The sequence below is a fragment of the Engraulis encrasicolus genome, chromosome 24 (genome assembly GCF_034702125.1).
Source record: "Engraulis encrasicolus isolate BLACKSEA-1 chromosome 24, IST_EnEncr_1.0, whole genome shotgun sequence".
NCBI classification, from domain to species: Eukaryota; Metazoa; Chordata; class Actinopteri; order Clupeiformes; family Engraulidae; genus Engraulis; species Engraulis encrasicolus.
The window spans coordinates 6547718-6560489 of NC_085880.1; the positions used below are offsets into that span (position 1 = coordinate 6547718).

Sequence of the window (12772 nt, forward strand, 5' to 3'; positions counted from 1 at the left end):
CTATGCTAAAGCCCTATGTCCTTTCAGGACATTGTCTGTCTCCAGTACCAACCGTTTCACCTTGCCCTCTACTTACACATGTAGTGGCTCCTGTCTATTCAGTTCAGCTGCTGAAAGACCCAAAATACCTAGTAACACCATGATTCATCACTGATGATGTGCCCTGACAAACAACACATGGATATTACCAGTAGTGTCTTTATCCACCCAAACAGCACTCCAAACAAACAGATCCTGAAAACATGTTAGTTCATGCCAATGTAATTATCATGTAGTAACCTTTATTTTAAAAAACTTTGATCTTGAAAATGACACCTTTCCCAAAGTCAGATTTTCCTAGATTTTTAGTATGTTAGTAAGGACAGCTGGATGTATTGAAATCAGTTGAAAAACCTTTTGTATCAATTTTTTTGGGGTTTGGTGCATTTTGGCCATAGATGTACTCGACTATTAAGCAATCACAGGCCAAATAAAGCTCATAATTTATACCAATGACATGTCCCTTTTGTTTTTTTCCGTACTGATTCCCAGAAGATATCTGTTGGAGACAGTAGCCTAATTAATGGATTGGACAATCAATTTCCTGAAATTTAGATCAGGGATTGCTTGCAGAGGGAATTGTTTATGTCCCTCTAATGGCTGAATGATGTTAAGTATTGATCTGGCTTGCCCGATGTCTTACAGTCTAATGAACTCACTTCTATTGTTTCTTTATTGTATTCTTTATTTTAGCTGCTTGCCACATGGTTGTAATTGATGTGACAAACTGACCTCAAATAAGACCATTAATTATCCCAAATCTCTCTCTCTCTCTCTCTCTCTCTCTCTCTCTCTCTCTCTCTCTCTCTCTCTCTCTCTCTCTCTCTCTCTCTCTCTCTCTCGCACGCACGCACGCGCGCGCGCACACACACACACACACACACACACACACACACACACACACACACACACACACACACACACACACACACTGTTTTAAATGTTTAACCCAGTAAGCCAGAGCCCTGTTATAAATGAGTTCTTACCAGAATGGCAATGACCAAGTCGAAATGTTTTACTAATTACCAAAGGCCTATGTGCACTATCGCCATTAAATCAGCAGAATAGGCCTAGTTCAGAGAACTGGGATTCTGAGAGGATTGACTGTTGGGCAAAAAAGACTACACGAAAATGATAATAAATTAGTTTACTGGATACGTACATGATGTTAAACAACCAATTATGCCCCATTCAACATCTGCCCAGCCAATGTCACGGTGACGGGTTCCCGATTTGCCTGGTCAGTGGTCACCTGACGCGACTCCTTTATTAGAGCGGGACTGGATGCGCTTGGAGCGCAGATCACTCCTGCGTCGGCTGGCGCTCACACGGCGTTGCAACAGCCTGGGAGACGGAGACAGCGAGACAACTTATTTTTCACAAATATGTCATCTTCAGTCCCTTTACGCCTCGCTTTCAGATGAATTAGTGATGAGTTTGAGTGGTGCTGCTGATGCGGACGGTTAGAGTGAGAGCACACAGAGGGAGGCGGGTATTCACATCGTGCAGCGCTTGAAAGTGAGACCCACGCTTCATCTAAGAGTAAACTATAGGTGGACCGATGACAACGGCAAATTCCACCACTCGTGACTTTCGGCAACAAGGTAAGCATGTTTTGTTTTGCAGGCTCAAACCTGGCTAAAAAAATTTTTTTTTGTATAGGGTCTATGTCTTAATGGACAGGCATCAATCTTGTTACCGAATAGTCCTTTCCCAGTCTGGAACCATCTACTGCTCCATGATGGCGAAGTAATTAAATGTCACTCAGATATACATGTTTTATGTAATGCTTCAACATTTCCCTCAGAATATATGTCAAGGAAGTATCTTGATTAAAATAGCCTATTAACACCAAACATCAATGACAAAGTGGCTCCGTCGATCGTTGCGATGTCTTCAGATGTATCATTGCACTATCGCAGGATGCGCATATATACCGGTCTACATATGATGCGTATGACGTTTGTCATAACATATTTCAACACGGTATTAATCGACTTGGAATCTCCTTGATTTCCTTCACTTTGTGGTACTGTTTTCTAAGATTTTCTCGTATGACAATAGCGCTGGGAAGGGTATAGACTATATTATGAGGGGTTTTTTTGGTTGGCTTACTGCCATTTTACATTTCACAACTTCATACACACAACAGACAGACGACAGTCTGGTGGCGTGATTGATTGAACCTGATTGTTTCCTTTACATTTAATCTCTCGTCAAGCACTCAAGTAGCCTACTTCTTACTGGATGAAAAATCTTTTCTTTTCATTTGCATACTGTGTCTTTGCAGTCAACACTACGTTTCAGTAAGAACACATTCTCTAAATATGTTGACACAGCCAAAGGCCAAAGGCATGGAAACCTTGTCCAGTTTGGGTAGAACGGACACCCCCAGCCCTCTGAAATAAAAGTGTTAAAAGCAAATGCCGGTATTATATCACCCTAGCTTTCAGGTACAGAGAGAAAAGCTCTTTGTAGGTATTGTAACAGTGCAAACACCTGGTGGCTGGGTGATATATGAGAAGCTATGGGTCATTTGTTTGTGTTGTGGTGGCGCGGCTTTGGACTCCAGTGCTTTGCCAGCAGCCTCATGACTCACCTTTAATTAAAAAAGATGCGTGCGGGTCGGGTCAGGTTGATGCAGTGGGGATTGTCTTTAGGGTACACACTGCTTTTATAGTCGTGGCAGCCAGGGAAACACTCTGCTTTTCCTCTCTCTCTCTTTTTTGTCACCTTGTAAAACCAAACACTCTTATGTTCTGGAGAGCCAGGGTTGTCCTCAATCCAATTTCGAGTCATGTATTCCCAGGGATTAGAGCAGCAGACATGAATAATGGAGATGGGGTGGTCTCTTATACGAGACTCAACTCAACACAGCTTGACACTGAGAGGATATGCTGTCATTGAATTTTCCTCAATGATCAGTGATCAATACGATCCTCTTATCCTCTTCATCAGAGGGAAGACAAAAGACACAGTTTATACACAGTTATTCCCAAATGACGTTTCATGTACGTGTATTACATAGATTGATACAATTAATGATTTGTGTAATTTTTGTCCCATGGATCGCATAGTGATTACACCATGGATAAATAATTAATGCATGTAATTATGGCTTTTTTAGTTGCATCGTCACACACCATTTCTCCCACCAAGTGCAAGAAACCAAGTGCTCTACTCAACACATGCAAAGCAGCAATAGCCTGCATTAACCAGCAGCCCATTACTGTAATTGGTGCTGGGTGTAGTGCCGTAAAACAGCACTATGTATGTATGATCCTCCTATGGAGACCTATAGGAGCTTTTCAGCCTCTGGCATAAACAGCCATGGCACAGCAGAGCACGGCACTGTGATCTCTCCACCAATGAGCACCAGTCATCTCACTAGCCAGCAACTCTTAACACGGTGCTGGAGGACATAGCCTATTACAGAACAATAAAGGTGAGGGCAGCCAAGTGTAGTGTAAAGAAAGGATACATACTCTGTGTGTGTGTGTGTGTGTGTGTGTGTGTGTGTGTGTGTGTGTGTGTGTGTGTGTGAATATCTATGTCCATGCTGGTGTATACGTGAATGTGGATGTGTGTAGTACACTGTACATGAATGTGTGGGTGTATTGGGGCTGGGGTGCTTGACACAGCTGCCCTCCTCTTACGCATACTGCAGAGTCTGGGAGGAGGGAGGAGGAAAAGTTGGAGGGGGGAAGGAGACATGGGGAAAGGTGAGAGGTTTGAAGAGGAGGAGGATAGAGTATTTAGGAGGGTATGAGACAAGGGGAAAGGTGGAAGGATGCAGGAGGAGGACGAAGAGAACAGCATGAGGGAGATGTGGGGAATGTAAGAGAACGAGGAAGAGGAGGAGGGTGGGAGAGGTGTGGAAAGGTGAGATCTAGGCAGGAGATGGAGATGCAACAGTCATAAAGGCAGCCGGCAGACAGTCAGACAAGCATGCAGGTAGACAGGTAAGCATACAGGCAGGCAGGCAGGCAAGCAGGTAGACAGGCAAGCAAGCAAGCAAGCAGTCCTACCTCATTATTTTCACACCTGAGCGACTAGCCTGAACGAATGGCTCATGGAGCCTAGACGAGCCACTCTATTTAGAGGGAGATTTGACTAGGGTGCAAAGAAGGAGGTGGGCAGGTAGAAAGTCGAAGAATTCAAGATTGTGCAACTAGTGAGAAGACCCACAACCACACACAGCAAGGCAAGAAACAAAACACCAGTCTAAAATTCTGTCAATAACTAAACGCCTGGCTGATACCTTAGCAGCAACGGCCTCATAATTTTTGAATACATTGGCAGAAAGATACGGTTAGGTACATTGTGTGAATTTTTCGACAACATTAACCAGATGCATGACTGATAGGCCTAGCATTAACAAAGTTGTTATATCTTCTTAAGCAGATGTATGTACCGTATTGTACACATATACACTGTACGTACATAGTGTACATTAAAAGAATAGTACAAAATCCATTCTGCAGTTCTACAGTGTTTGGCAGATACGTATTTGCCCATAGTTAGATGATCAAAACTGGCAGCAGTTTGTGTATTTCAAATTAGTAATGAGTTATTTAAGTATGCCTTTTGATTAAATATACTGTGCTGTGTAGATCTATAGGCTCTACATACATCTAAGAATCCTCTCTGATGTTTCTCAGATGTGACTCAGAATCAGTTGGGATTTCCCTTTAAACTAGTTTCCCATTTCATTCACAGACATTCCAGTAACAGGCAACATGGGGACAGTAGTGTGACTGTTTTCTGAGATGGTGTAAGAGGAAATGGTGGAGGAAAAGGCTAAAGAAAATAAATAGCCTAGAAAAGGGGAACGGGGAGGCCCACATTCTTTTAAATCATGTAAATATATTCAACCAATTCAAACTAAAAAAAATATTGAGATTTTCCCACTGGAGGAGGATGTGGAGTTATCATGAAAGCTCCCACACTTCCCCACGTACTGTAATGTGTGCCAGATTAAATTTTCTAGACGTTAATATTCTCCTGTTACAGCCGTGACTGAGATAGTAGCCATTAAAAATGAGCCCAAGTGTAAAAGACGCTGAGAGTCTGGAGGATTGTGATTCGTGAGATTTATTTACCAGGTGCTGAGTTGTGGTGAGGTGAGGGGGAGAGCAGCTTCAGGTGATGGTTACGAAGTTTGCTCAAATCCTCTGATCCATGAAGGTGTACTGTGTGTGCGTGCGTGCGTACGTATCATTTTCTTCATTTGTATATGCCTTCATGAGTAAACACACAATTACCTAATACCAGGAGTCAACAAGGCTTTGTTAGAAGAAAACACAGGTTATTTGAATACACTTTTCAAGCATCCAATTACTGTAATTAGATAAAGACAAGGAACACATTGACAACAGGCCAGTGCTTTATGCTTTATTTTAATATGCATATTTAAGTAAGAGTCTTCTATTGTATTGTATTGACTTGTATTACCTGCTGTGATTCAAGCGCTTGAATCCTCAGTTGACCTTTGTGATTTATGTCTGGCTGCGAGCTCCCTGATAATTAGTTACAATTTAATAAAGTCTGACCCTTCCTATAATTAAAGCTTGACCCCCTCATCTAAATTACTGTCATAGGTTATGAGTATTCAACACCAACATTAGGTCACGAATCAATTATTAATCTTGGCCCAGCGAAATCTTCTCTCCATCAGCGCCTGCAAGAACAAGTTGTACTATACTTTTGACACATCTGTGAAAAGCTTTGATGGTGGATGCGAGAAGTTGCCTTTGACATTGCAGTTTTATTCAAAGCAACTTAGGCTACATTATGTAGTTCAGGGCTATTCAAATGGCGGCCCTGGGGCCAGATGCGGCCCTTGGACACCAAGGTTCTGGCCCCCCACAAGCCCCTTGAAATACAGATTTTTTAAATTTAATTCAGAGATAAAAGTACGGGTTCCGTATCGAGCTGAAACGGGACACGGGACATTAAGATGCATGAAATTACACATAAGAAATGCAAAACCTTCTGGGGGAGGAACCCCAAACTCCCCACCTCAATAAAGTGGCCGTATATTTTTCACTGACAGTCGGCACCCATAATACATATGTGTAGTTCGGCCCCTTTACTGGGAGGAATTTTAAAAACGGGCCCTCGTTGACATTTAATTTAATACCCCTGATGTAGTTATTACATTATGCGTTTTGGGGTTACAGGCATGGCCGCTGACAGCTGTGACCGAGCAAAATCATTTGAAAAGGCACCAGTTACGTTAGGAACTAAAGTGCTTACCTGCGAGCCAGTCACATTCATACCGGCTCTGAACTTACTTTTACCTGGATGAACCTGTGACGTCCATGTTGTCATCGCGGTTCATGGAGCAAAGCCAAGTAGCCTATTTTTAGTTTCCAAACTCCGGTCGAGTTCTATTTTCCAAATGCAGCGCGGCTGCTACCGCCGACTAACGCTGTTTTGGTGTGGAAGGACAGATCTGTATTTTTGCCACCGCCGGTAAAAAACGCTTCTGTCCCACCCCGCTTCCCTGCTCTGCTCTGAAATAGGCCTAAAGGGTTCCCTAATAAGTCTGCCCCTGCAGCCTTTCTTCTCCTCCACGCTGCGCTGAAGAAGTGGGAGCTTTGAACTGATGAGTCTATGTGTGTGTGTCTGTTGTAGTCCTTCATGATTTAAAAGGCACTGATAATATAGTACGACGGCATGACAATGTGCAGATTTGCATATGAAGAGCTCTTTTCCAAAATGAGATATATCCATTTTATAGAATGTTGGGAAATTGACATTTTTGTATTGGGCATTCCATTGAAATGCATTGCAAAAGGCATTTTTATAGAGGTTTTAAAGTATGTTCTCAAAATATTTGAATGCCAAGAATTCACACATAGATGATAGGACATCTTAACAGCTAATTCCAATATTAAAATGCAAAAAGTCAAAAATGGTGTATATAGCGTTTTGGAAAAGAGCTCTTCATATGTGCACCCAAGTCCATAATTCATGAGCTGGCTGGGCTTTTCACTTCTTTTTGTTTCATTTCTTCTCTCTTCTATTCTCTTCTCTGGTCTCCGTTGACGTTCACCTTTGTAACTAAAGCTGCCTGAAGTATCACACACGTGCTCACATTCTGAAGCACAGATGCATGTACCCACACACACACACACACACACACACACACACACACTGGACAACAAACATTGCATGTTAGATGTGAAACCGTGAAAAATTGACAGAACAGAAAGAAAAGAACAGAGCAGAGCAGTCACCTGAAGGAGCTGCCTGCACGCATGTTAAACTGTGTGAGGGCCTGGGGAGAGAAAAAGAGAAAAAAACACGATACATTCTGTCACCTCTCATCTCTATCAACTCCAGCCACCCCCTATACACACACGCGCGCACACACACACGCGCGCATACACACACGCACGCGCTAACACAACTTTACCTCACCTCATCTTTCTAAGAAAACCTCCTCCAGTCCGTGTCACATCAAAGTAAAACAGGGTCTACCTGAAAGGTGTTTCTGTGTGCAAATGGACATTGTTCTGTAGACACTGGTCCTGATGAGTCATGCATGTCTTTATAGGCAAGAAGTCATGCTTTCTTTTTGACTAGGAAGTGGTGGTAGAATGTGAGAACGCTGACATCTAATTTGGGATATATGCCATGTTTCTCTCCTCATTTTTCAGCTGACATTGTAACATGCAAACCAGACAGCACAATTTCCCTGAATTACACAGGTTATTCATCATTCTGCTTGATGAGCCCAACATTATTTATAGGGGTTGTGTTGGATTTTTCACTGTGTGTGTGTGTGTGTGTGTGTGTGTGTGTGTGTGTGTGTGTGTGTGTGTGTGTGTGTGTGTGTGTGTGTGTGTGTGTGTGTGTGTGTGTGTGTGTGTGTGTGTGTGTGTGTGTGTGTGTGTATTTGTTGATATTTTGATGGATATTGTCTGTTCTCATCAGCAGTGTTCCCTTTTTATTTTTAAATGTTTTTGTACATGACATAGCTTATGTTACATTCATCATTTCCTTTGCCTGTCCAGTTTTTTTCCAATATTATTATTTAATTTTCCAATGGAACAAAAAAAGAGTGTGGTGTGAGTATATGTGAAGCAGTGGTGATTGAGTGAGGTATAGTGAATCTGTGAGAGAATGAAGGAGCAGATTAAGTAAGTAAATGAGTGAGTGAGTAGGTGTGTGAGTAAGTACAAACCCCAACTCCGATGAAGTTGGGACGTTTGGTAAACAGTGAATAAAATCAAAATGCTATCATTTTCAAAACATTCAATCTATTCATTAGATGGAGAATAGTGAAAAGACAACATATTAAGTGTTAAAACCGAGAAAAAATATTGTTTTGGGGGACATATGTACTCATTTCTAATTTGATAAATCCAACACGTCTCAAAAGAGTTGGGACAGGGACAATAAATGGCAGCAAATGTCGAGGAAGACTAAAAACAAAACAAAAGACAACACTTAACAGTTAAATACATTAACCGATGAGATGATTTTATATATAAAAAAACAGTGTTAATTCCTATCTTGGACATGATTTCACCAGCTTAAATGGTGGGTGTATTCCTTGTCATGTTTTGCAATGTTTTCCTTTCTGTAGGCCTAGTGCTTACAGTGTGACAGGTCTTGACCAAAAACCCACCATTTTATCACCTGCTGGTCCTTATGATGGAGCCAAACTGTTAAAACATAGTAGAGAATGCAATTTGACCTTACTATGTGGCAGTAATCGAAGATCTCCCTTCAAAATATAATGCATGAGTGGTTTTTCATGCTTTTTAAAACACATTTATACCATTCAGCACTGTATTTAACTCTAAAGATGAGTGAGAACATCTTAACCAATGCACTACTGCATCCGCATGCCATCATGGAGGCTGACTTTTGAAGCTAGCACTAACACAAGTTGGATGGTCCATTTTCACTGTAGCACAGGATGTGCAATGCTCTATTATTGTCAAAAAGAATGGACTTCTACAACTTCTGCTGACTTCTGTAAGCAAAGGACAGTTTCCCATGTCTTCTGGGTCTATTTCAAGTGAGCTCAGGTGCTTAGGAGAATGTTAAACCCCTGTATCATTTTCATGCATTAAGCATTCTTAATATGGTCAATTTTCAATAGCTCTAGCACTCCAGGAATTAGAGTGAGACTACAGCCAATATATATTTCATGATGTCATGAACCTATACAATGATTTTATTAACAAAAATATGTCTTATATACACTCAATCGTGGTAAATCAAAGGGAATTCAAAAATGTATGTAATAACTATGGTAATTATTCCCTTTGCATCTTTAATTCTGAGTGACTCAGCCTCTCTGTGGTGATCTTATACCTGGACACCTATATTGTCCGTCAGTACAATTCATTTTGAAATGTTCTTCTTTGTTGTTTTATCTTATTTGGATGTTTACTAAATTTCACTGATCCCCGTCCCAACTCTTTTGAGACGTGTTGGATTTATCAAATTAGAAATGAGTACATATGTCCCCCAAAACAATATTTTTTCTCGGTTTTAACACTTAATATGTTGTCTTTTCACTATTCTCCATCTAATGAATAGATTGAATGTTTTGAAAATGATAGCATTTTGATTTTATTCACTGTTTACCAAACGTCCCAACTTCATCGGAGTTGGGGTTTGTAAGTACAGTAAATGTGTAGGTTAAGTGAGTGTACTAGTGATTTTGGTCAAGGAACAGCATTTTCACGTTTAGCAACAGGGACTCGCCTTGGCCGTGGGAAAACTGCCTTCCGCAAGCCTGTCCACGTGACAAAACTGCTTTTCCACAGTGTTGTAGAGCACCAGTTAACATGCAAATTCACAACCCACGGAAGTCACTATCCTAAAATAGCACACCTTTTCATGAGGACAGTCTGAGGAGAGGGAGAGAGAAAGTCATAGAGAGTTGATCGAGTAAGTGATCGAGGAAGTGCACAAGAGATAGTGAGAGTACGTACCTATGAACGTGCCAAACTAAATTTTCACATATCCAAACCTCCTGAGTGCTGTTGACCTCCATCTGCACATACTGTAGGACTTATCTCTTGACCAAAATGACTTCACAAATGACGTTGGTGTGTCCCAGAAGGCATGGATAATCTCACACTGACATCTAAACCCATTTCACTCTTTTTTTTTAATTGTCTTTTGGTGCTCTCCCGACCCGCTAGGTTGGTGGGGGGAGTTAATCAACCAGTGCTCTCCCCTATCCTCCTCCATGACTGAGGTACCCTGAGCATGGTACCGGCCCGCCGCACTACTCTTACTACACTTACAATTTAACTTCTTTAATTTACTTACTGACAATTTTCCTTCCTCATTTTTAAGGAATCCCGCCCTTTTTCTTTCTAATGTGTCTTAATCCACAAGGTCCTGTCAGGACTGGGGATGTTGTATTTTAATTTAAATGCCCATCAATTTAATTAGTCCCCTATGCACAGGGCTCAGGATCCTTTTTTCACGCCATTATGTTTAGATAATGAGGGTATCAATTGGTTTTGACAAGGTGATAAGAAGAGAAAGAGTCAATGCATATTGCTCATCATTATGCACATCAGACAATGTCACTGTGGCACTTTGAACTTGCCATTAAATGAAGATTAGAGACTCATGATTCACCCTCGTGTTCAGCCCACGGCAAGGGAAAGGCTACTGCGCAGTCTTAACAGACCAACTGATTAAAGTGCTAGCTTTCAAATTCTTTTTGTGCTTTTGTCTGTGTTCTTCTTTGCTGTTCTGAGCAATGCTGCCTTTATCCTGAACCACCAGCTAAAGCCACCACAGATGTTGAAATCACATTATAATAAAGCAGGCTTTTGGGGGAGCGAAATAGATATCAACTTTTTTTGGTGAATAGGTTTATGGACATGGGGACAAAGCAACAGTGTTATTTCTGTCAGAGGAAGGAAAGTTTGGGTAATTAAGTGCCCAGCACAAACAGGGGTACTATGGTGACACTATCAAGATGAATGGTATATTCGAGGACAGTTTCAAAGTTTATAAGGTCTACAATATCTACAAAAAGCACTAACATGTATATTACGCTCATTGATTCAGATACGACCTACTGTAACAACATCTCCCTAACCATCCCAGGCAAGAACACCTCTCTACCCATTAGGCACAGCTACCTCAGTGTACTTTTAATATCATTGCTGTCCACCACCTGTGTTGCCCATGGTGTCTGGCAAGGGTGAGGCATTTCAGAACATATTCAACATTACACGGGCACACAAAGTTCTGGTGGTGCACCAACAAAAATATCATCAAAACTGCATGGAATTAGCAATTTTAATAAGAAAGTATGACCAACTAGAACAGTAAGTGCTGTAAAATCGACTGTGTGAATGACAGTTCTGCTGCTGCTGCTGTCCTGTCCCTGCTGCTGCGGCTGCTGCTGCTGCTGCGGCTGCTGCGGCTGCTGCGGCTGCTGCGGCTGCTGCGGCTGCTGCGGCTGCTGCGGCTGCTGCGGCTGCTGCCCTGTCCCTGCTGTGTCTGGGCTGATAAGTAACCTGGGCCTTCACCTCACACAGCCACCTCATTGCAGGGAAAATTAAACCATTACCTTCCTCAGCTACAGTTCAATATATGAAGAAATGAGTCAGTTAGTGTCCGATTAATGCTTAATACGCTCCAATATACATCAGGGCCAGTTGCTCATTCCCACATGTTAATTTCACTACCTCCTGCTGATAACGGACAACAGGGGGCCTATGCTGGAGATGAGACGTTGAGGCATTGGCAGTGAAAATGTGACAAGAAATCTGGAAGCCTGCTTTTTAAAAGAAAAGCAAGAAAGAAAAAAGAATGAGCACTGTGGTGAAGAAGACAGGCCTATTTTAGCTCATTATTTAAAAAGAAGCTCTCCTCCTTGTCTCTTGAAGCACTTTCATTACCCGCTTGCTTGTCATCCCACCGATAACGCTGCTCATTTACTTCTTGGCTCTCAATTCCAACAACCCCAGCTTAGCTCCACCCCCAACCCCCATGCCTAGCTGATATACATGGGTTCACCGCGTTTGTAAACACGATATTGTGAGGGGGGGCAAGACACTAAGGGCGTTCATGACAGCGTCTTTCCTGCGAGGTTGAAAATTTGCTAGGCAGCGAGCATGCTCAGTGTGTCCGCGTGAAGCATCATGGTTAGAATTTGCCGTTCACGACGCAGTTGAAGGGAGTGACCTCTGCGCGGCAGTCGTGTCACATGGCGTTGAACCATCGCGGGAACAAAAGTTTTGTCAAGCTGCCACGCAGTAACAAAAACCTACTGCGCTGGGCAGAAGACATCCTCCATGATGTGAGGAATCTGCCGTGATTGGTGTTCATAGCTCATGTGATTCATGTGTGTGTAGTTGAACGTGCTTCATTTTCTACATGCTGAAATGCATTTCATGCTCAAATGCAGCATACTCAGAGTGTTATCATCCATATGTATGGTCGCACAACCCACTTACAACAGTAAAAAAAGAAACAAACCACCCTGTCGTCAGATGCTCCATGTTCGCCACGTTAGGAGTGTATGCCGTAGGTTACAAAACCAGTATTATTCCTTGGGCCGCCTGCTCGACGGTTAGAGTAGTGGTTGCGCGCCTGACTTCCATTCATGAGGTCCCCGGTTCGAAACTGCACCGAAACACGGGGAGTCTTTAGTTGCTGATGGTTAATGTGGAAACAGACCCGTTGCGAGCGACTTATCTTGTCCTTTATGTATGAGAGTGCACGAAACAGA

The 12772-nt window shown here is 42.2% G+C and overlaps 1 protein-coding gene across 1 annotated transcript in view; it reads left to right on the top strand.

Annotated features, from left to right (window-relative positions):
• Nucleotides 1–1316: 1316 nt before the first annotated feature.
• Nucleotides 1317–12772, top strand: part of LOC134440871 (heparan sulfate glucosamine 3-O-sulfotransferase 1-like) — a 50855-nt gene continuing 39399 nt past the window's right edge. The window contains exon 1 of the mRNA XM_063191025.1: nt 1317–1643. The gene's annotated coding sequence lies outside the window, so the exon portion shown is untranslated. The remainder of the gene's footprint in view (nt 1644–12772) is intronic.